Genomic DNA, 22,312 nt, shown 5'->3' with positions numbered 1-22,312 from the left:
GTTGCTGGGCCGCCCCGCCTTTAGGGCTCCCCGGGCGAGACACGCCCGTGTGGGCCCCTAGGCCCGGGCCCCAGGTGGGCGCCCAGGGTGTTTTGCCCGCAGGAGCCCAGCACGCTGCAGACAGGCCCAGGCTCGGGAGGTCTCTCCTGCAGAGCAAGCGTGAGGGAAAAGCCGTGTACAGCTGGCCTCGAAGCTCCCTGGGAGTGTGGGAGCCCGCCCTGGGCGCGGGGCCCCAGGGGCCATTGCCACTGCCAAATGACCTCCCAGCCAGCGCTTCCCAGCTTGGGGGTGACCCTCAGGCCGCAGGCGGCTGGGGACGCTATCGTCCTTGGAGGCAGGATAGGCAGCCCCAGAGAGCGGGTTTTCAGGCCTCTAGCGCGCAGCCAGTGTGTAGCGCCTCAGACGCCGGACCTCCGGGCCTGCTCCCAGGGCCTCAATTCCGGAGTCGGGGCCCTGTGTCCGCCTGCGGTCTGGGAGCCTTGCAAACACACTCCTAGGTCAGCGCGGTCCTGCCCGTGGGGAAGGAGGCTGCGGGAGTGCGTCTGAGGGGGCCGGGTGCCACGCTGGGGTCACCTGGCCGAGGGCACCTGGCCCCTCCCACGGGCTCCCGGCGAGGGGTGGCGGGCTCGCCCCTGGCGTGCCAAAGGCCGCAGCGGGGAGCAGAGCTAGCTCTGGCAGAAGGAAGCAAACAGCCACGGGAGGCCTTTGCAAGCAGTTGCTGGGCCGCCCCGCCTTTAGGGCTCCCCGGGCGAAACACGCCAGTGTGGGCCCCTGGGCCCGAGCTCCAGGTGGGCGCCCAGGGTGTTCTGCCCGCAGGAGCCGAGCACGGTGCAGACAGGCCTTGGCTCGGGAGCTCTCTCCTTCCTGCAGAGCAAATGTGACGCAACGGCCGCGTGGAGGGTGCCTCGACGTTCCCTGGGAGTGTGGGAGACCGCCCTGGGCGCGGGGGCCCGGGGGCCACTGCCGCTGCCAAGTGACCTCCCAGCCAGCGCTTCCCAGCTGGGGGTGACCCTCAGATCGCAGGCGGCTGGGGACGCTATCGTCCTTGGAGGCAGGAAAGGCAGCCCCACAGAGTGGGCAAGGGGGGGCCTCGGGTAGGGCGAAGGGGCGGGGCTGACGGGCTCCGGTCGACCGCGCCCTGGCAGGTGCCCGGCAGGACGGGCGCTCAGGGCCCCGGCTGGGCCGCGCCGAGGCCCGCAGGAGGCTCAGAGCGCCGCGGGCCGCGGGCAGCGGCGGGCCCCGAAGCCAGACACCTCCGGGGCCACGTGGCCCTGAGCAGCGAACGCGACGGCGGGTGCGGGGTGCGGGGTGCGGGGTGGGGGTGGGGGTGGGGGTGGGGTGGCGGTGCGGGTGGGGCGCCGAGAGGGGGCCGGCCTGGAGAGGCCCAGGGTGGGAGGGCGCCGAGACCTCCGCGCCCGTCGCCCTCCACCCCCCCCGACCCCACCCCACCCCACCCCCGGCACGCACGCCCGGCCGCTCGCGGTCCCGGAAGCCCTCTTGGCCCCCGCGCCGGGCCAGGCGGTTGCTGGCCAGGGGTGGCGGTGTGCGGGGGCGGGGCGGCATCGGCCGGCCGCCGGGCTGCCGGCCCTGGCCGGCCGGAGTCCGGTCGCGGGGCGTGCGGCTCAAGTGCAGCGCGCGCTCCCGTGGAGAGCCGCGGCCGGCTGGCCTGACCCGGGGGTCAGAGCCAATGGGAGGCGCGGCGCAGGGCTCTTAGGGCGCCTGGCGGCAGCCGCCTCCGTCTACGGCCATACCACCCTGAACGCGCCCGATCTCGTCTGATCTCGGAAGCTAAGCAGGGTCGGGCCTGGTTAGTACTTGGATGGGAGACCGCCTGGGAATACCGGGTGCTGTAGGCTTTTTGCCTCCCCTCTCCTTTAGCCCCCGGCCCCCACGGCGTCCCAACTCTTGGGTCCCCGCCGCCCCCGTCCCAACTCTTGGGCCCCCGCAGCCCCAGCCCCAGCCCCAGCCCCAGCCCCTCCCGGGCTGGACGGTCAGGGCCCCGACTCCCGCTGCCGACCTGGCTTGCCTCCGCGCGGCCTGCGAGCCCCTCCGCATTCGGCTTCCAGGAAACCACACGACGGTCGGGGGTCTCCGCCTGGGGCTCCCTGGGCCTTGGCACGCCTCAGGCAGGGGGGAGGGAGGCCCAGCCCCAGCCCCAGCCCCAGCCCCACCCCCAGCCCCACCCCCAGCCCCATCCTCGCAGGCGCTCACACACACACGCACACACGCACGCACGCGCACACACACACACACACACACACACACGCACACACACACACAGACACACACAGACCCCCGCCGCCGAGACAGGTCAAGAGCCGGAAACCCACAGGTAAGGCCCACGAAGAAAGAGGGAGAGAGAGACAGCAAGAGGACCACACAGGCTTCCCAACCCCCGGCCTCCACATCCTCCCGCCTTCCATTCCGGGTATCCACCCGACCCCCAGTCGACCCGACCCCACCCTCGCCCACCGACACACTCACTCACACACCCACCCTCTGGCCTGGGGGCGGGTCCGGGTCTCGCCTTAGGTAGCCAAGCCGAAGGGGACCCTTGAGACCTCGGCTGCGAGGAAGTCTTGGGTTCCCCACGGGTGACTGCCAGCCCCAGGGCACTGCGTGCAGCCGGGGCCCGCCCGGCCCGGGGCTGACGCCCCCTCCCTTGGCGAAGCTGCTGCTTCCGGGCACGGCCTCTCTCTGACGGGTGTCACGGTCTGTGCCGGTGTGTCTGTCTCGGACCGCATGCCATCCTCTCTGCCCTGCGTGCCTCCCGTTTTCCGTCTCTCTGCCAGTCGCTCTGGGTCTCCCTCTCTCTGTCTCTCCCTCCCTGCGTGTGCCGGTGCGTGTTTGGGTGTGCGCGCGCGCCTGGCCGTCTGTCTGCATCTCCGTCTCGCTGTCTTTCTGTCTCTGTCTCTTTCTGTCCCTCTCTCTCTGTCTCTGTCTCTGCTGACCGCCGGCCTCCCGTCCCTTCCTCTGGCCCCGGCCTCTGACAGGTGCTCTGGCTCTGGCTCCGGCTGAGGAGCTTGCGCCGGCCGGCTAACCCACTGGGCGTGGGTGCGTGCGAGGGTCTGTGTGTCTGTCCGTGTGCCTGCCGGTCGCTCGTCTGCTCTCTCAGGAAGGTCCTGTGCTTGGCGGGGGGGTGGGGGTGGGGGGGAGGGCGAGGGGGCAAGGGGGCAAGGGGGGGGGCCTGGGTAGGCCGAAGGGGCGGGGCTGACGCCTCACCCCTGGCCGTGCCCAACGCTGGAGCCGGGAGTCAAGCTAGCTCTGGCAGAAGGAAGCAAACGGCCACGGGTAGCCTTTGCAAGCAGTTGCTGGGCCGCCCCGCCTTTAGGGCTCCCCGGGCGAGACACGCCCGTGTGGGCCCCTAGGCCCGGGCCCCAGGTGGGCGCCCAGGGTGTTTTGCCCGCAGGAGCCCAGCACGCTGCAGACAGGCCCAGGCTCGGGAGGTCTCTCCTGCAGAGCAAGCGTGAGGGAAAAGCCGTGTACAGCTGGCCTCGAAGCTCCCTGGGAGTGTGGGAGCCCGCCCTGGGCGCGGGGCCCCAGGGGCCATTGCCACTGCCAAATGACCTCCCAGCCAGCGCTTCCCAGCTTGGGGGTGACCCTCAGGCCGCAGGCGGCTGGGGACGCTATCGTCCTTGGAGGCAGGATAGGCAGCCCCAGAGAGCGGGTTTTCAGGCCTCTAGCGCGCAGCCAGTGTGTAGCGCCTCAGACGCCGGACCTCCGGGCCTGCTCCCAGGGCCTCAATTCCGGAGTCGGGGCCCTGTGTCCGCCTGCGGTCTGGGAGCCTTGCAAACACACTCCTAGGTCAGCGCGGTCCTGCCCGTGGGGAAGGAGGCTGCGGGAGTGCGTCTGAGGGGGCCGGGTGCCACGCTGGGGTCACCTGGCCGAGGGCACCTGGCCCCTCCCACGGGCTCCCGGCGAGGGGTGGCGGGCTCGCCCCTGGCGTGCCAAAGGCCGCAGCGGGGAGCAGAGCTAGCTCTGGCAGAAGGAAGCAAACAGCCACGGGAGGCCTTTGCAAGCAGTTGCTGGGCCGCCCCGCCTTTAGGGCTCCCCGGGCGAAACACGCCAGTGTGGGCCCCTGGGCCCGAGCTCCAGGTGGGCGCCCAGGGTGTTCTGCCCGCAGGAGCCGAGCACGGTGCAGACAGGCCTTGGCTCGGGAGCTCTCTCCTTCCTGCAGAGCAAATGTGACGCAACGGCCGCGTGGAGGGTGCCTCGACGTTCCCTGGGAGTGTGGGAGACCGCCCTGGGCGCGGGGGCCCGGGGGCCACTGCCGCTGCCAAGTGACCTCCCAGCCAGCGCTTCCCAGCTGGGGGTGACCCTCAGATCGCAGGCGGCTGGGGACGCTATCGTCCTTGGAGGCAGGAAAGGCAGCCCCACATAGTGGGCAAGGGGGGGCCTCGGGTAGGGCGAAGGGGCGGGGCTGACGGGCTCCGGTCGACCGCGCCCTGGCAGGTGCCCGGCAGGACGGGCGCTCAGGGCCCAGGCTGGGCCGCGCCGAGGCCCGCAGGAGGCTCAGAGCGCCGCGGGCCGCGGGCAGCGGCGGGCCCCGAAGCCAGACACCTCCGGGGCCACGTGGCCCTGAGCAGCGAACGCGACGGCGGGTGCGGGGTGCGGGGTGCGGGGTGGGGGTGGGGGTGGGGGTGGGGGTGGGGTGGCGGTGGGGGTGGGGCGCCGAGAGGGGGCCGGCCTGGAGAGGCCCAGGGTGGGAGGGCGCCGAGACCTCCGCGCCCGTCGCCCTCCACCCCCCCCCGACCCCACCCCACCCCACCCCCGGCACGCACGCCCGGCCGCTCGCGGTCCCGGAAGCCCTCTTGGCCCCCGCGCCGGGCCAGGCGGTTGCTGGCCAGGGGTGGCGGTGTGCGGGGGTGGGGCGGCATCGGCCGGCCGCCGGGCTGCCGGCCCTGGCCGGCCGGAGTCCGGTCGCGGGGCGTGCGGCTCAAGTGCAGCGCGCGCTCCCGTGGAGAGCCGCGGCCGGCTGGCCTGACCCGGGGGTCAGAGCCAATGGGAGGCGCGGCGCAGGGCTCTTAGGGCGCCTGGCGGCAGCCGCCTCCGTCTACGGCCATACCACCCTGAACGCGCCCGATCTCGTCTGATCTCGGAAGCTAAGCAGGGTCGGGCCTGGTTAGTACTTGGATGGGAGACCGCCTGGGAATACCGGGTGCTGTAGGCTTTTTGCCTCCCCTCTCCTTTAGCCCCCGGCCCCCACGGCGTCCCAACTCTTGGGTCCCCGCCGCCCCCGTCCCAACTCTTGGGCCCCCGCAGCCCCAGCCCCAGCCCCAGCCCCTCCCGGGCTGGACGGTCAGGGCCCCGACTCCCGCTGCCGACCTGGCTTGCCTCCGCGCGGCCTGCGAGCCCCTCCGCATTCGGCTTCCAGGAAACCACACGACGGTCGGGGGTCTCCGCCTGGGGCTCCCTGGGCCTTGGCACGCCTCAGGCAGGGGGGAGGGAGGCCCAGCCCCAGCCCCACCCCCAGCCCCACCCCCAGCCCCACCTCCAGCCCCATCCTCGCAGGCGCTCACACACACACACACACACGCACACACGCACGCACGCGCGCACACACACACACACACACACACACACACACACACACAGACCCCCGCCGCCGAGACAGGTCAAGAGCCGGAAACCCACAGGTAAGGCCCACGAAGAAAGAGGGAGAGAGAGACAGCAAGAGGACCACACAGGCTTCCCAACCCCCGGCCTCCACATCCTCCCGCCTTCCATTCCGGGTATCCACCCGACCCCCAGTCGACCCGACCCCACCCTCGCCCACCGACACACTCACTCACACACCCACCCTCTGGCCTGGGGGCGGGTCCGGGTCTCGCCTTAGGTAGCCAAGCCGAAGGGGACCCTTGAGACCTCGGCTGCGAGGAAGTCTTGGGTTCCCCACGGGTGACTGCCAGCCCCAGGGCACTGCGTGCAGCCGGGGCCCGCCCGGCCCGGGGCTGACGCCCCCTCCCTTGGCGAAGCTGCTGCTTCCGGGCACGGCCTCTCTCTGACGGGTGTCACGGTCTGTGCCGGTGTGTCTGTCTCGGACCGCATGCCATCCTCTCTGCCCTGCGTGCCTCCCGTTTTCCGTCTCTCTGCCAGTCGCTCTGGGTCTCCCTCTCTCTGTCTCTCCCTCCCTGCGTGTGCCGGTGCGTGTTTGGGTGTGCGCGCGCGCCTGGCCGTCTGTCTGCATCTCCGTCTCGCTGTCTTTCTGTCTCTGTCTCTTTCTGTCCCTCTCTCTCTGTCTCTGTCTCTGCTGACCGCCGGCCTCCCGTCCCTTCCTCTGGCCCCGGCCTCTGACAGGTGCTCTGGCTCTGGCTCCGGCTGAGGAGCTTGCGCCGGCCGGCTAACCCACTGGGCGTGGGTGCGTGCGAGGGTCTGTGTGTCTGTCCGTGTGCCTGCCGGTCGCTCGTCTGCTCTCTCAGGAAGGTCCTGTGCTTGGCGGGGGGGGGGGGGGGGGGGAGGGCGAGGGGGCAAGGGGGCAAGGGGGGGGGCCTGGGTAGGCCGAAGGGGCGGGGCTGACGCCTCACCCCTGGCCGTGCCCAACGCTGGAGCCGGGAGTCAAGCTAGCTCTGGCAGAAGGAAGCAAACGGCCACGGGTAGCCTTTGCAAGCAGTTGCTGGGCCGCCCCGCCTTTAGGGCTCCCCGGGCGAGACACGCCCGTGTGGGCCCCTAGGCCCGGGCCCCAGGTGGGCGCCCAGGGTGTTTTGCCCGCAGGAGCCCAGCACGCTGCAGACAGGCCCAGGCTCGGGAGGTCTCTCCTGCAGAGCAAGCGTGAGGGAAAAGCCGTGTACAGCTGGCCTCGAAGCTCCCTGGGAGTGTGGGAGCCCGCCCTGGGCGCGGGGCCCCAGGGGCCATTGCCACTGCCAAATGACCTCCCAGCCAGCGCTTCCCAGCTTGGGGGTGACCCTCAGGCCGCAGGCGGCTGGGGACGCTATCGTCCTTGGAGGCAGGATAGGCAGCCCCAGAGAGCGGGTTTTCAGGCCTCTAGCGCGCAGCCAGTGTGTAGCGCCTCAGACGCCGGACCTCCGGGCCTGCTCCCAGGGCCTCAATTCCGGAGTCGGGGCCCTGTGTCCGCCTGCGGTCTGGGAGCCTTGCAAACACACTCCTAGGTCAGCGCGGTCCTGCCCGTGGGGAAGGAGGCTGCGGGAGTGCGTCTGAGGGGGCCGGGTGCCACGCTGGGGTCACCTGGCCGAGGGCACCTGGCCCCTCCCACGGGCTCCCGGCGAGGGGTGGCGGGCTCGCCCCTGGCGTGCCAAAGGCCGCAGCGGGGAGCAGAGCTAGCTCTGGCAGAAGGAAGCAAACAGCCACGGGAGGCCTTTGCAAGCAGTTGCTGGGCCGCCCCGCCTTTAGGGCTCCCCGGGCGAAACACGCCAGTGTGGGCCCCTGGGCCCGAGCTCCAGGTGGGCGCCCAGGGTGTTCTGCCCGCAGGAGCCGAGCACGGTGCAGACAGGCCTTGGCTCGGGAGCTCTCTCCTTCCTGCAGAGCAAATGTGACGCAACGGCCGCGTGGAGGGTGCCTCGACGTTCCCTGGGAGTGTGGGAGACCGCCCTGGGCGCGGGGGCCCGGGGGCCACTGCCGCTGCCAAGTGACCTCCCAGCCAGCGCTTCCCAGCTGGGGGTGACCCTCAGATCGCAGGCGGCTGGGGACGCTATCGTCCTTGGAGGCAGGAAAGGCAGCCCCACAGAGTGGGCAAGGGGGGGCCTCGGGTAGGGCGAAGGGGCGGGGCTGACGGGCTCCGGTCGACCGCGCCCTGGCAGGTGCCCGGCAGGACGGGCGCTCAGGGCCCCGGCTGGGCCGCGCCGAGGCCCGCAGGAGGCTCAGAGCGCCGCGGGCCGCGGGCAGCGGCGGGCCCCGAAGCCAGACACCTCCGGGGCCACGTGGCCCTGAGCAGCGAACGCGACGGCGGGTGCGGGGTGCGGGGTGCGGGGTGGGGGTGGGGGTGGGGGTGGGGGTGGGGTGGCGGTGGGGGTGGGGCGCCGAGAGGGGGCCGGCCTGGAGAGGCCCAGGGTGGGAGGGCGCCGAGACCTCCGCGCCCGTCGCCCTCCACCCCCCCCCGACCCCACCCCACCCCACCCCCGGCACGCACGCCCGGCCGCTCGCGGTCCCGGAAGCCCTCTGGGCCCCCGCGCCGGGCCAGGCGGTTGCTGGCCAGGGGTGGAGGTGTGCGGGGGTGGGGCGGCATCGGCCGGCCGCCGGGCTGCCGGCCCTGGCCGGCCGGAGTCCGGTCGCGGGGCGTGCGGCTCAAGTGCAGCGCGCGCTCCCGTGGAGAGCCGCGGCCGGCTGGCCTGACCCGGGGGTCAGAGCCAATGGGAGGCGCGGCGCAGGGCTCTTAGGGCGCCTGGCGGCAACCGCCTCCGTCTACGGCCATACCACCCTGAACGCGCCCGATCTCGTCTGATCTCGGAAGCTAAGCAGGGTCGGGCCTGGTTAGTACTTGGATGGGAGACCGCCTGGGAATACCGGGTGCTGTAGGCTTTTTGCCTCCCCTCTCCTTTAGCCCCCGGCCCCCACGGCGTCCCAACTCTTGGGCCCCCGCCGCCCCCGTCCCAACTCTTGGGCCCCCGCAGCCCCAGCCCCAGCCCCAGCCCCTCCCGGGCTGGACGGTCAGGGCCCCGACTCCCGCTGCCGACCTGGCTTGCCTCCGCGCGGCCTGCGAGCCCCTCCGCATTCGGCTTCCAGGAAACCACACGACGGTCGGGGGTCTCCGCCTGGGGCTCCCTGGGCCTTGGCACGCCTCAGGCAGGGGGGAGGGAGGCCCAGCCCCAGCCCCACCCCCAGCCCCACCCCCAGCCCCACCTCCAGCCCCATCCTCGCAGGCGCTCACACACACGCACACACGCACGCACGCGCGCACACACACACACACACACACACACACACACACACAGACCCCCGCCGCCGAGACAGGTCAAGAGCCGGAAACCCACAGGTAAGGCCCACGAAGAAAGAGGCAGAGAGAGACAGCAAGAGGACCACACAGGCTTCCCAACCCCCGGCCTCCACATCCTCCCGCCTTCCATTCCGGGTATCCACCCGACCCCCAGTCGACCCGACCCCACCCTCGCCCACCGACACACTCACTCACACACCCACCCTCTGGCCTGGGGGCGGGTCCGGGTCTCGCCTTAGGTAGCCAAGCCGAAGGGGACCCTTGAGACCTCGGCTGCGAGGAAGTCTTGGGTTCCCCACGGGTGACTGCCAGCCCCAGGGCACTGCGTGCAGCCGGGGCCCGCCCGGCCCGGGGCTGACGCCCCCTCCCTTGGCGAAGCTGCTTCTTCCGGGCACGGCCTCTCTCTGACGGGTGTCACGGTCTGTGCCGGTGTGTCTGTCTCGGACCGCATGCCATCCTCTCTGCCCTGCGTGCCTCCCGTTTTCCGTCTCTCTGCCAGTCGCTCTGGGTCTCCCTCTCTCTGTCTCTCCCTCCCTGCGTGTGCCGGTGCGTGTTTGGGTGTGCGCGCGCGCCTGGCCGTCTGTCTGCATCTCCGTCTCGCTGTCTTTCTGTCTCTGTCTCTTTCTGTCCCTCTCTCTCTGTCTCTGTCTCTGCTGACCGCCGGCCTCCCGTCCCTTCCTCTGGCCCCGGCCTCTGACAGGTGCTCTGGCTCTGGCTCCGGCTGAGGAGCTTGCGCCGGCCGGCTAACCCACTGGGCGTGGGTGCGTGCGAGGGTCTGTGTGTCTGTCCGTGTGCCTGCCGGTCGCTCGTCTGCTCTCTCAGGAAGGTCCTGTGCTTGGCGGGGGTGGGGGTGGGGGGGGAGGGCGAGGGGGCAAGGGGGCAAGGGGGGGGGCCTGGGTAGGCCGAAGGGGCGGGGCTGACGCCTCACCCCTGGCCGTGCCCAACGCTGGAGCCGGGAGTCAAGCTAGCTCTGGCAGAAGGAAGCAAACGGCCACGGGTAGCCTTTGCAAGCAGTTGCTGGGCCGCCCCGCCTTTAGGGCTCCCCGGGCGAGACACGCCCGTGTGGGCCCCTAGGCCCGGGCCCCAGGTGGGCGCCCAGGGTGTTTTGCCCGCAGGAGCCCAGCACGCTGCAGACAGGCCCAGGCTCGGGAGGTCTCTCCTGCAGAGCAAGCGTGAGGGAAAAGCCGTGTACAGCTGGCCTCGAAGCTCCCTGGGAGTGTGGGAGCCCGCCCTGGGCGCGGGGCCCCAGGGGCCATTGCCACTGCCAAGTGACCTCCCAGCCAGCGCTTCCCAGCTTGGGGGTGACCCTCAGGCCGCAGGCGGCTGGGGACGCTATCGTCCTTGGAGGCAGGATAGGCAGCCCCAGAGAGCGGGTTTTCAGGCCTCTAGCGCGCAGCCAGTGTGTAGCGCCTCAGACGCCGGACCTCCGGGCCTGCTCCCAGGGCCTCAATTCCGGAGTCGGGGCCCTGTGTCCGCCTGCGGTCTGGGAGCCTTGCAAACACACTCCTAGGTCAGCGCGGTCCTGCCCGTGGGGAAGGAGGCTGCGGGAGTGCGTCTGAGGGGGCCGGGTGCCACGCTGGGGTCACCTGGCCGAGGGCACCTGGCCCCTCCCACGGGCTCCCGGCGAGGGGTGGCGGGCTCGCCCCTGGCGTGCCAAAGGCCGCAGCGGGGAGCAGAGCTAGCTCTGGCAGAAGGAAGCAAACAGCCACGGGAGGCCTTTGCAAGCAGTTGCTGGGCCGCCCCGCCTTTAGGGCTCCCCGGGCGAAACACGCCAGTGTGGGCCCCTGGGCCCAAGCTCCAGGTGGGCGCCCAGGGTGTTCTGCCCGCAGGAGCCGAGCACGGTGCAGACAGGCCTTGGCTCGGGAGCTCTCTCCTTCCTGCAGAGCAAATGTGACGCAACGGCCGCGTGGAGGGTGCCTCGACGTTCCCTGGGAGTGTGGGAGACCGCCCTGGGCGCGGGGGCCCGGGGGCCACTGCCGCTGCCAAGTGACCTCCCAGCCAGCGCTTCCCAGCTGGGGGTGACCCTCAGATCGCAGGCGGCTGGGGACGCTATCGTCCTTGGAGGCAGGAAAGGCAGCCCCACAGAGTGGGCAAGGGGGGGCCTCGGGTAGGGCGAAGGGGCGGGGCTGACGGGCTCCGGTCGACCGCGCCCTGGCAGGTGCCCGGCAGGACGGGCGCTCAGGGCCCCGGCTGGGCCGCGCCGAGGCCCGCAGGAGGCTCAGAGCGCCGCGGGCCGCGGGCAGCGGCGGGCCCCGAAGCCAGACACCTCCGGGGCCACGTGGCCCTGAGCAGCGAACGCGACGGCGGGTGCGGGGTGCGGGGTGCGGGGTGGGGGTGGGGGTGGGGTGGCGGTGGGGGTGGGGCGCCGAGAGGGGGCCGGCCTGGAGAGGCCCAGGGTGGGAGGGCGCCGAGACCTCCGCGCCCGTCGCCCTCCACCCCCCCCCGACCCCACCCCACCCCACCCCCGGCACGCACGCCCGGCCGCTCGCGGTCCCGGAAGCCCTCTTGGCCCCCGCGCCGGGCCAGGCGGTTGCTGGCCAGGGGTGGCGGTGTGCGGGGGTGGGGCGGCATCGGCCGGCCGCCGGGCTGCCGGCCCTGGCCGGCCGGAGTCCGGTCGCGGGGCGTGCGGCTCAAGTGCAGCGCGCGCTCCCGTGGAGAGCCGCGGCCGGCTGGCCTGACCCGGGGGTCAGAGCCAATGGGAGGCGCGGCGCAGGGCTCTTAGGGCGCCTGGCGGCAGCCGCCTCCGTCTACGGCCATACCACCCTGAACGCGCCCGATCTCGTCTGATCTCGGAAGCTAAGCAGGGTCGGGCCTGGTTAGTACTTGGATGGGAGACCGCCTGGGAATACCGGGTGCTGTAGGCTTTTTGCCTCCCCTCTCCTTTAGCCCCCGGCCCCCACGGCGTCCCAACTCTTGGGTCCCCGCCGCCCCCGTCCCAACTCTTGGGCCCCCGCAGCCCCAGCCCCAGCCCCAGCCCCTCCCGGGCTGGACGGTCAGGGCCCCGACTCCCGCTGCCGACCTGGCTTGCCTCCGCGCGGCCTGCGAGCCCCTCCGCATTCGGCTTCCAGGAAACCACACGACGGTCGGGGGTCTCCGCCTGGGGCTCCCTGGGCCTTGGCACGCCTCAGGCAGGGGGGAGGGAGGCCCAGCCCCAGCCCCACCCCCAGCCCCACCCCCAGCCCCACCTCCAGCCCCATCCTCGCAGGCGCTCACACACACACACACACACGCACACACGCACGCACGCGCGCACACACACACACACACACACACACACACACACAGACCCCCGCCGCCGAGACAGGTCAAGAGCCGGAAACCCACAGGTAAGGCCCACGAAGAAAGAGGGAGAGAGAGACAGCAAGAGGACCACACAGGCTTCCCAACCCCCGGCCTCCACATCCTCCCGCCTTCCATTCCGGGTATCCACCCGACCCCCAGTCGACCCGACCCCACCCTCGCCCACCGACACACTCACTCACACACCCACCCTCTGGCCTGGGGGCGGGTCCGGGTCTCGCCTTAGGTAGCCAAGCCGAAGGGGACCCTTGAGACCTCGGCTGCGAGGAAGTCTTGGGTTCCCCACGGGTGACTGCCAGCCCCAGGGCACTGCGTGCAGCCGGGGCCCGCCCGGCCCGGGGCTGACGCCCCCTCCCTTGGCGAAGCTGCTGCTTCCGGGCACGGCCTCTCTCTGACGGGTGTCACGGTCTGTGCCGGTGTGTCTGTCTCGGACCGCATGCCAACCTCTCTGCCCTGCGTGCCTCCCGTTTTCCGTCTCTCTGCCAGTCGCTCTGGGTCTCCCTCTCTCTGTCTCTCCCTCCCTGCGTGTGCCGGTGCGTGTTTGGGTGTGCGCGCGCGCCTGGCCGTCTGTCTGCATCTCCGTCTCGCTGTCTTTCTGTCTCTGTCTCTTTCTGTCCCTCTCTCTCTGTCTCTGTCTCTGCTGACCGCCGGCCTCCCGTCCCTTCCTCTGGCCCCGGCCTCTGACAGGTGCTCTGGCTCTGGCTCCGGCTGAGGAGCTTGCGCCGGCCGGCTAACCCACTGGGCGTGGGTGCGTGCGAGGGTCTGTGTGTCTGTCCGTGTGCCTGCCGGTCGCTCGTCTGCTCTCTCAGGAAGGTCCTGTGCTTGGCGGGGGTGGGGGTGGGGGGGGAGGGCGAGGGGGCAAGGGGGCAAGGGGGGGGGCCTGGGTAGGCCGAAGGGGCGGGGCTGACGCCTCACCCCTGGCCGTGCCCAACGCTGGAGCCGGGAGTCAAGCTAGCTCTGGCAGAAGGAAGCAAACGGCCACGGGTAGCCTTTGCAAGCAGTTGCTGGGCCGCCCCGCCTTTAGGGCTCCCCGGGCGAGACACGCCCGTGTGGGCCCCTAGGCCCGGGCCCCAGGTGGGCGCCCAGGGTGTTTTGCCCGCAGGAGCCCAGCACGCTGCAGACAGGCCCAGGCTCGGGAGGTCTCTCCTGCAGAGCAAGCGTGAGGGAAAAGCCGTGTACAGCTGGCCTCGAAGCTCCCTGGGAGTGTGGGAGCCCGCCCTGGGCGCGGGGCCCCAGGGGCCATTGCCACTGCCAAATGACCTCCCAGCCAGCGCTTCCCAGCTTGGGGGTGACCCTCAGGCCGCAGGCGGCTGGGGACGCTATCGTCCTTGGAGGCAGGATAGGCAGCCCCAGAGAGCGGGTTTTCAGGCCTCTAGCGCGCAGCCAGTGTGTAGCGCCTCAGACGCCGGACCTCCGGGCCTGCTCCCAGGGCCTCAATTCCGGAGTCGGGGCCCTGTGTCCGCCTGCGGTCTGGGAGCCTTGCAAACACACTCCTAGGTCAGCGCGGTCCTGCCCGTGGGGAAGGAGGCTGCGGGAGTGCGTCTGAGGGGGCCGGGTGCCACGCTGGGGTCACCTGGCCGAGGGCACCTGGCCCCTCCCACGGGCTCCCGGCGAGGGGTGGCGGGCTCGCCCCTGGCGTGCCAAAGGCCGCAGCGGGGAGCAGAGCTAGCTCTGGCAGAAGGAAGCAAACAGCCACGGGAGGCCTTTGCAAGCAGTTGCTGGGCCGCCCCGCCTTTAGGGCTCCCCGGGCGAAACACGCCAGTGTGGGCCCCTGGGCCCGAGCTCCAGGTGGGCGCCCAGGGTGTTCTGCCCGCAGGAGCCGAGCACGGTGCAGACAGGCCTTGGCTCGGGAGCTCTCTCCTTCCTGCAGAGCAAATGTGACGCAACGGCCGCGTGGAGGGTGCCTCGACGTTCCCTGGGAGTGTGGGAGACCGCCCTGGGCGCGGGGGCCCGGGGGCCACTGCCGCTGCCAAGTGACCTCCCAGCCAGCGCTTCCCAGCTGGGGGTGACCCTCAGATCGCAGGCGGCTGGGGACGCTATCGTCCTTGGAGGCAGGAAAGGCAGCCCCACAGAGTGGGCAAGGGGGGGCCTCGGGTAGGGCGAAGGGGCGGGGCTGACGGGCTCCGGTCGACCGCGCCCTGGCAGGTGCCCGGCAGGACGGGCGCTCAGGGCCCCGGCTGGGCCGCGCCGAGGCCCGCAGGAGGCTCAGAGCGCCGCGGGCCGCGGGCAGCGGCGGGCCCCGAAGCCAGACACCTCCGGGGCCACGTGGCCCTGAGCAGCGAACGCGACGGCGGGTGCGGGGTGCGGGGTGCGGGGTGGGGGTGGGGGTGGGGTGGCGGTGGGGGTGGGGCGCCGAGAGGGGGCCGGCCTGGAGAGGCCCAGGGTGGGAGGGCGCCGAGACCTCCGCGCCCGTCGCCCTCCACCCCCCCCCGACCCCACCCCACCCCACCCCCGGCACGCACGCCCGGCCGCTCGCGGTCCCGGAAGCCCTCTTGGCCCCCGCGCCGGGCCAGGCGGTTGCTGGCCAGGGGTGGCGGTGTGCGGGGGTGGGGCGGCATCGGCCGGCCGCCGGGCTGCCGGCCCTGGCCGGCCGGAGTCCGGTCGCGGGGCGTGCGGCTCAAGTGCAGCGCGCGCTCCCGTGGAGAGCCGCGGCCGGCTGGCCTGACCCGGGGGTCAGAGCCAATGGGAGGCGCGGCGCAGGGCTCTTAGGGCGCCTGGCGGCAGCCGCCTCCGTCTACGGCCATACCACCCTGAACGCGCCCGATCTCGTCTGATCTCGGAAGCTAAGCAGGGTCGGGCCTGGTTAGTACTTGGATGGGAGACCGCCTGGGAATACCGGGTGCTGTAGGCTTTTTGCCTCCCCTCTCCTTTAGCCCCCGGCCCCCACGGCGTCCCAACTCTTGGGTCCCCGCCGCCCCCGTCCCAACTCTTGGGCCCCCGCAGCCCCAGCCCCAGCCCCAGCCCCTCCCGGGCTGGACGGTCAGGGCCCCGACTCCCGCTGCCGACCTGGCTTGCCTCCGCGCGGCCTGCGAGCCCCTCCGCATTCGGCTTCCAGGAAACCACACGACGGTCGGGGGTCTCCGCCTGGGGCTCCCTGGGCCTTGGCACGCCTCAGGCAGGGGGGAGGGAGGCCCAGCCCCAGCCCCACCCCCAGCCCCACCCCCAGCCCCACCTCCAGCCCCATCCTCGCAGGCGCTCACACACACACACACACACGCACACACGCACGCACGCGCGCACACACACACACACACACACACACACACACACAGACCCCCGCCGCCGAGACAGGTCAAGAGCCGGAAACCCACAGGTAAGGCCCACGAAGAAAGAGGGAGAGAGAGACAGCAAGAGGACCACACAGGCTTCCCAACCCCCGGCCTCCACATCCTCCCGCCTTCCATTCCGGGTATCCACCCGACCCCCAGTCGACCCGACCCCACCCTCGCCCACCGACACACTCACTCACACACCCACCCTCTGGCCTGGGGGCGGGTCCGGGTCTCGCCTTAGGTAGCCAAGCCGAAGGGGACCCTTGAGACCTCGGCTGCGAGGAAGTCTTGGGTTCCCCACGGGTGACTGCCAGCCCCAGGGCACTGCGTGCAGCCGGGGCCCGCCCGGCCCGGGGCTGACGCCCCCTCCCTTGGCGAAGCTGCTGCTTCCGGGCACGGCCTCTCTCTGACGGGTGTCACGGTCTGTGCCGGTGTGTCTGTCTCGGACCGCATGCCAACCTCTCTGCCCTGCGTGCCTCCCGTTTTCCGTCTCTCTGCCAGTCGCTCTGGGTCTCCCTCTCTCTGTCTCTCCCTCCCTGCGTGTGCCGGTGCGTGTTTGGGTGTGCGCGCGCGCCTGGCCGTCTGTCTGCATCTCCGTCTCGCTGTCTTTCTGTCTCTGTCTCTTTCTGTCCCTCTCTCTCTGTCTCTGTCTCTGCTGACCGCCGGCCTCCCGTCCCTTCCTCTGGCCCCGGCCTCTGACAGGTGCTCTGGCTCTGGCTCCGGCTGAGGAGCTTGCGCCGGCCGGCTAACCCACTGGGCGTGGGTGCGTGCGAGGGTCTGTGTGTCTGTCCGTGTGCCTGCCGGTCGCTCGTCTGCTCTCTCAGGAAGGTCCTGTGCTTGGCGGGGGTGGGGGTGGGGGGGAGGGCGAGGGGGCAAGGGGGCAAGGGGGGGGGCCTGGGTAGGCCGAAGGGGCGGGGCTGACGCCTCACCCCTGGCCGTGCCCAACGCTGGAGCCGGGAGTCAAGCTAGCTCTGGCAGAAGGAAGCAAACGGCCACGGGTAGCCTTTGCAAGCAGTTGCTGGGCCGCCCCGCCTTTAGGGCTCCCCGGGCGAGACACGCCCGTGTGGGCCCCTAGGCCCGGGCCCCAGGTGGGCGCCCAGGGTGTTTTGCCCGCAGGAGCCCAGCACGCTGCAGACAGGCCCAGGCTCGGGAGGTCTCTCCTGCAGAGCAAGCGTGAGGGAAAAGCCGTGTACAGCTGGCCTCGAAGCTCCCTGGGAGTGTGGGAGCCCGCCCTGGGCGCGGGGCCCCAGGGGCCATTGCCACTGCCAAATGACCTCCCAGCCAGCGCTTCCCAGCTTGGGGGTGACCCTCAGGCCGCAGGCGGCTGGGGACGCTATCGTCCTTGGAGGCAGGATAGGCAGCCCCAGAGAGCGGGTTTTCAGGCCTCTAGCGCGCAGCCAGTGTGTAGCGCCTCAGACGCCGGACCTCCGGGCCTGCTCCCAGGGCCTCAATTCCGGAGTCGGGGCCCTGTGTCCGCCTGCGGTCTGGGAGCCTTGCAAACACACTCCTAGGTCAGCGCGGTCCTGCCCGTGGGGAAGGAGGCTGCGGGAGTGCGTCTGAGGGGGCCGGGTGCCACGCTGGGGTCACCTGGCCGAGGGCACCTGGCCCCTCCCACGGGCTCCCGGCGAGGGGTGGCGGGCTCGCCCCTGGCGTGCCAAAGGCCGCAGCGGGGAGCAGAGCTAGCTCTGGCAGAAGGAAGCAAACAGCCACGGGAGGCCTTTGCAAGCAGTTGCTGGGCCGCCCCGCCTTTAGGGCTCCCCGGGCGAAACACGCCAGTGTGGGCCCCTGGGCCCGAGCTCCAGGTGGGCGCCCAGGGTGTTCTGCCCGCAGGAGCCGAGCACGGTGCAGACAGGCCTTGGCTCGGGAGCTCTCTCCTTCCTGCAGAGCAAATGTGACGCAACGGCCGCGTGGAGGGTGCCTCGACGTTCCCTGGGAGTGTGGGAGACCGCCCTGGGCGCGGGGGCCCGGGGGCCACTGCCGCTGCCAAGTGACCTCCCAGCCAGCGCTTCCCAGCTGGGGGTGACCCTCAGATCGCAGGCGGCTGGGGACGCTATCGTCCTTGGAGGCAGGAAAGGCAGCCCCACAGAGTGGGCAAGGGGGGGCCTCGGGTAGGGCGAAGGGGCGGGGCTGACGGGCTCCGGTCGACCGCGCCCTGGCAGGTGCCCGGCAGGACGGGCGCTCAGGGCCCCGGCTGGGCCGCGCCGAGGCCCGCAGGAGGCTCAGAGCGCCGCGGGCCGCGGGCAGCGGCGGGCCCCGAAGCCAGACACCTCCGGGGCCACGTGGCCCTGAGCAGCGAACGCGACGGCGGGTGCGGGGTGCGGGGTGCGGGGTGGGGGTGGGGGTGGGGGTGGGGGTGGGGTGGCGGTGGGGGTGGGGCGCCGAGAGGGGGCCGGCCTGGAGAGGCCCAGGGTGGGAGGGCGCCGAGACCTCCGCGCCCGTCGCCCTCCACCCCCCCCCGACCCCACCCCACCCCACCCCCGGCACGCACGCCCGGCCGCTCGCGGTCCCGGAAGCCCTCTTGGCCCCCGCGCCGGGCCAGGCGGTTGCTGGCCAGGGGTGGCGGTGTGCGGGGGTGGGGCGGCATCGGCCGGCCGCCGGGCTGCCGGCCCTGGCCGGCCGGAGTCCGGTCGCGGGGCGTGCGGCTCAAGTGCAGCGCGCGCTCCCGTGGAGAGCCGCGGCCGGCTGGCCTGACCCGGGGGTCAGAGCCAATGGGAGGCGCGGCGCAGGGCTCTTAGGGCGCCTGGCGGCAGCCGCCTCCGTCTACGGCCATACCACCCTGAACGCGCCCGATCTCGTCTGATCTCGGAAGCTAAGCAGGGTCGGGCCTGGTTAGTACTTGGATGGGAGACCGCCTGGGAATACCGGGTGCTGTAGGCTTTTTGCCTCCCCTCTCCTTTAGCCCCCGGCCCCCACGGCGTCCCAACTCTTGGGTCCCCGCCGCCCCCGTCCCAACTCTTGGGCCCCCGCAGCCCCAGCCCCAGCCCCAGCCCCTCCCGGGCTGGACGGTCAGGGCCCCGACTCCCGCTGCCGACCTGGCTTGCCTCCGCGCGGCCTGCGAGCCCCTCCGCATTCGGCTTCCAGGAAACCACACGACGGTCGGGGGTCTCCGCCTGGGGCTCCCTGGGCCTTGGCACGCCTCAGGCAGGGGGGAGGGAGGCCCAGCCCCAGCCCCACCCCCAGCCCCACCCCCAGCCCCACCTCCAGCCCCATCCTCGCAGGCGCTCACACACACGCACACACGCACGCACGCGCGCACACACACACACACACACACACACACACACACACACAGACCCCCGCCGCCGAGACAGGTCAAGAGCCGGAAACCCACAGGTAAGGCCCACGAAGAAAGAGGCAGAGAGAGACAGCAAGAGGACCACACAGGCTTCCCAACCCCCGGCCTCCACATCCTCCCGCCTTCCATTCCGGGTATCCACCCGACCCCCAGTCGACCCGACCCCACCCTCGCCCACCGACACACTCACTCACACACCCACCCTCTGGCCTGGGGGCGGGTCCGGGTCTCGCCTTAGGTAGCCAAGCCGAAGGGGACCCTTGAGACCTCGGCTGCGAGGAAGTCTTGGGTTCCCCACGGGTGACTGCCAGCCCCAGGGCACTGCGTGCAGCCGGGGCCCGCCCGGCCCGGGGCTGACGCCCCCTCCCTTGGCGAAGCTGCTGCTTCCGGGCACGGCCTCTCTCTGACGGGTGTCACGGTCTGTGCCGGTGTGTCTGTCTCGGACCGCATGCCATCCTCTCTGCCCTGCGTGCCTCCCGTTTTCCGTCTCTCTGCCAGTCGCTCTGGGTCTCCCTCTCTCTGTCTCTCCCTCCCTGCGTGTGCCGGTGCGTGTTTGGGTGTGCGCGCGCGCCTGGCCGTCTGTCTGCATCTCCGTCTCGCTGTCTTTCTGTCTCTGTCTCTTTCTGTCCCTCTCTCTCTGTCTCTGTCTCTGCTGACCGCCGGCCTCCCGTCCCTTCCTCTGGCCCCGGCCTCTGACAGGTGCTCTGGCTCTGGCTCCGGCTGAGGAGCTTGCGCCGGCCGGCTAACCCACTGGGCGTGGGTGCGTGCGAGGGTCTGTGTGTCTGTCCGTGTGCCTGCCGGTCGCTCGTCTGCTCTCTCAGGAAGGTCCTGTGCTTGGCGGGGGGGGGTGGTGGGGGGGGAGGGCGAGGGGGCAAGGGGGCAAGGGGGGGGGCCTGGGTAGGCCGAAGGGGCGGGGCTGACGCCTCACCCCTGGCCGTGCCCAACGCTGGAGCCGGGAGTCAAGCTAGCTCTGGCAGAAGGAAGCAAACGGCCACGGGTAGCCTTTGCAAGCAGTTGCTGGGCCGCCCCGCCTTTAGGGCTCCCCGGGCGAGACACGCCCGTGTGGGCCCCTAGGCCCGGGCCCCAGGTGGGCGCCCAGGGTGTTTTGCCCGCAGGAGCCCAGCACGCTGCAGACAGGCCCAGGCTCGGGAGGTCTCTCCTGCAGAGCAAGCGTGAGGGAAAAGCCGTGTACAGCTGGCCTCGAAGCTCCCTGGGAGTGTGGGAGCCCGCCCTGGGCGCGGGGCCCCAGGGGCCATTGCCACTGCCAAATGACCTCCCAGCCAGCGCTTCCCAGCTTGGGGGTGACCCTCAGGCCGCAGGCGGCTGGGGACGCTATCGTCCTTGGAGGCAGGATAGGCAGCCCCAGAGAGCGGGTTTTCAGGCCTCTAGCGCGCAGCCAGTGTGTAGCGCCTCAGACGCCGGACCTCCGGGCCTGCTCCCAGGGCCTCAATTCCGGAGTCGGGGCCCTGTGTCCGCCTGCGGTCTGGGAGCCTTGCAAACACACTCCTAGGTCAGCGCGGTCCTGCCCGTGGGGAAGGAGGCTGCGGGAGTGCGTCTGAGGGGGCCGGGTGCCACGCTGGGGTCACCTGGCCGAGGGCACCTGGCCCCTCCCACGGGCTCCCGGCGAGGGGTGGCGGGCTCGCCCCTGGCGTGCCAAAGGCCGCAGCGGGGAGCAGAGCTAGCTCTGGCAGAAGGAAGCAAACAGCCACGGGAGGCCTTTGCAAGCAGTTGCTGGGCCGCCCCGCCTTTAGGGCTCCCCGGGCGAAACACGCCAGTGTGGGCCCCTGGGCCCGAGCTCCAGGTGGGCGCCCAGGGTGTTCTGCCCGCAGGAGCCGAGCACGGTGCAGACAGGCCTTGGCTCGGGAGCTCTCTCCTTCCTGCAGAGCAAATGTGACGCAACGGCCGCGTGGAGGGTGCCTCGACGTTCCCTGGGAGTGTGGGAGACCGCCCTGGGCGCGGGGGCCCGGGGGCCACTGCCGCTGCCAAGTGACCTCCCAGCCAGCGCTTCCCAGCTGGGGGTGACCCTCAGATCGCAGGCGGCTGGGGACGCTATCGTCCTTGGAGGCAGGAAAGGCAGCCCCACAGAGTGGGCAAGGGGGGGCCTCGGGTAGGGCGAAGGGGCGGGGCTGACGGGCTCCGGTCGACCGCGCCCTGGCAGGTGCCCGGCAGGACGGGCGCTCAGGGCCCCGGCTGGGCCGCGCCGAGGCCCGCAGGAGGCTCAGAGCGCCGCGGGCCGCGGGCAGCGGCGGGCCCCGAAGCCAGACACCTCCGGGGCCACGTGGCCCTGAGCAGCGAACGCGACGGCGGGTGCGGGGTGCGGGGTGCGGGGTGGGGGTGGGGGTGGGGTGGCGGTGGGGGTGGGGCGCCGAGAGGGGGCCGGCCTGGAGAGGCCCAGGGTGGGAGGGCGCCGAGACCTCCGCGCCCGTCGCCCTCCACCCCCCCCCGACCCCACCCCACCCCACCCCCGGCACGCACGCCCGGCCGCTCGCGGTCCCGGAAGCCCTCTTGGCCCCCGCGCCGGGCCAGGCGGTTGCTGGCCAGGGGTGGCGGTGTGCGGGGGTGGGGCGGCATCGGCCGGCCGCCGGGCTGCCGGCCCTGGCCGGCCGGAGTCCGGTCGCGGGGCGTGCGGCTCAAGTGCAGCGCGCGCTCCCGTGGAGAGCCGCGGCCGGCTGGCCTGACCCGGGGGTCAGAGCCAATGGGAGGCGCGGCGCAGGGCTCTTAGGGCGCCTGGCGGCAGCCGCCTCCGTCTACGGCCATACCACCCTGAACGCGCCCGATCTCGTCTGATCTCGGAAGCTAAGCAGGGTCGGGCCTGGTTAGTACTTGGATGGGAGACCGCCTGGGAATACCGGGTGCTGTAGGCTTTTTGCCTCCCCTCTCCTTTAGCCCCCGGCCCCCACGGCGTCCCAACTCTTGGGTCCCCGCCGCCCCCGTCCCAACTCTTGGGCCCCCGCAGCCCCAGCCCCAGCCCCAGCCCCTCCCGGGCTGGACGGTCAGGGCCCCGACTCCCGCTGCCGACCTGGCTTGCCTCCGCGCGGCCTGCGAGCCCCTCCGCATTCGGCTTCCAGGAAACCACACGACGGTCGGGGGTCTCCGCCTGGGGCTCCCTGGGCCTTGGCACGCCTCAGGCAGGGGGGAGGGAGGCCCAGCCCCAGCCCCACCCCCAGCCCCACCCCCAGCCCCACCTCCAGCCCCATCCTCGCAGGCGCTCACACACACGCACACACGCACGCACGCGCGCACACACACACACACACACACACACACACACACAGACCCCCGCCGCCGAGACAGGTCAAGAGCCGGAAACCCACAGGTAAGGCCCACGAAGAAAGAGGCAGAGAGAGACAGCAAGAGGACCACACAGGCTTCCCAACCCCCGGCCTCCACATCCTCCCGCCTTCCATTCCGGGTATCCACCCGACCCCCAGTCGACCCGACCCCACCCTCGCCCACCGACACACTCACTCACACACCCACCCTCTGGCCTGGGGGCGGGTCCGGGTCTCGCCTTAGGTAGCCAAGCCGAAGGGGACCCTTGAGACCTCGGCTGCGAGG

General features: G+C 72.0%; 7 non-coding genes across 7 annotated transcripts; all 7 read left to right on the top strand.

Moving 5' to 3' along the window:
• Positions 1–1,737: 1,737 nt before the first annotated feature.
• On the top strand, positions 1,738–1,856 carry LOC145519120 (5S ribosomal RNA). Its single transcript, XR_014063547.1, has one exon. It is a non-coding gene; the product is annotated as a 5S ribosomal RNA (ribosomal RNA).
• A 3,195-nt stretch (positions 1,857–5,051) lies between these two features.
• Positions 5,052–5,170, top strand: LOC145519119 (5S ribosomal RNA). The gene has a single exon (XR_014063546.1). It is a non-coding gene; the product is annotated as a 5S ribosomal RNA (ribosomal RNA).
• A 3,183-nt stretch (positions 5,171–8,353) lies between these two features.
• Positions 8,354–8,472, top strand: LOC145519118 (5S ribosomal RNA). The gene has a single exon (XR_014063545.1). It is a non-coding gene; the product is annotated as a 5S ribosomal RNA (ribosomal RNA).
• Positions 8,473–11,632: 3,160 nt separating this feature from the next.
• Positions 11,633–11,751, top strand: LOC145519117 (5S ribosomal RNA). Its single transcript, XR_014063544.1, has one exon. It is a non-coding gene; the product is annotated as a 5S ribosomal RNA (ribosomal RNA).
• A 3,168-nt stretch (positions 11,752–14,919) lies between these two features.
• On the top strand, positions 14,920–15,038 carry LOC145519423 (5S ribosomal RNA). Its single transcript, XR_014063825.1, has one exon. It is a non-coding gene; the product is annotated as a 5S ribosomal RNA (ribosomal RNA).
• Positions 15,039–18,217: 3,179 nt separating this feature from the next.
• Positions 18,218–18,336, top strand: LOC145519421 (5S ribosomal RNA). The gene has a single exon (XR_014063824.1). It is a non-coding gene; the product is annotated as a 5S ribosomal RNA (ribosomal RNA).
• Positions 18,337–21,499: 3,163 nt separating this feature from the next.
• LOC145519420 (5S ribosomal RNA) lies at positions 21,500–21,618 on the top strand. The gene has a single exon (XR_014063823.1). It is a non-coding gene; the product is annotated as a 5S ribosomal RNA (ribosomal RNA).
• The last annotated feature ends 694 nt before the right edge of the window (positions 21,619–22,312 follow it).

This window comes from Giraffa tippelskirchi, chromosome 8 (genome assembly GCF_054371585.1).
Source record: "Giraffa tippelskirchi isolate mGirTip1 chromosome 8, T2T-mGirTip1v1.2.pri, whole genome shotgun sequence".
NCBI classification, from domain to species: Eukaryota; Metazoa; Chordata; class Mammalia; order Artiodactyla; family Giraffidae; genus Giraffa; species Giraffa tippelskirchi.
Note: the sequence above shows the minus strand (reverse complement) of the source record. Positions and strands in the feature narration are given on the sequence as shown.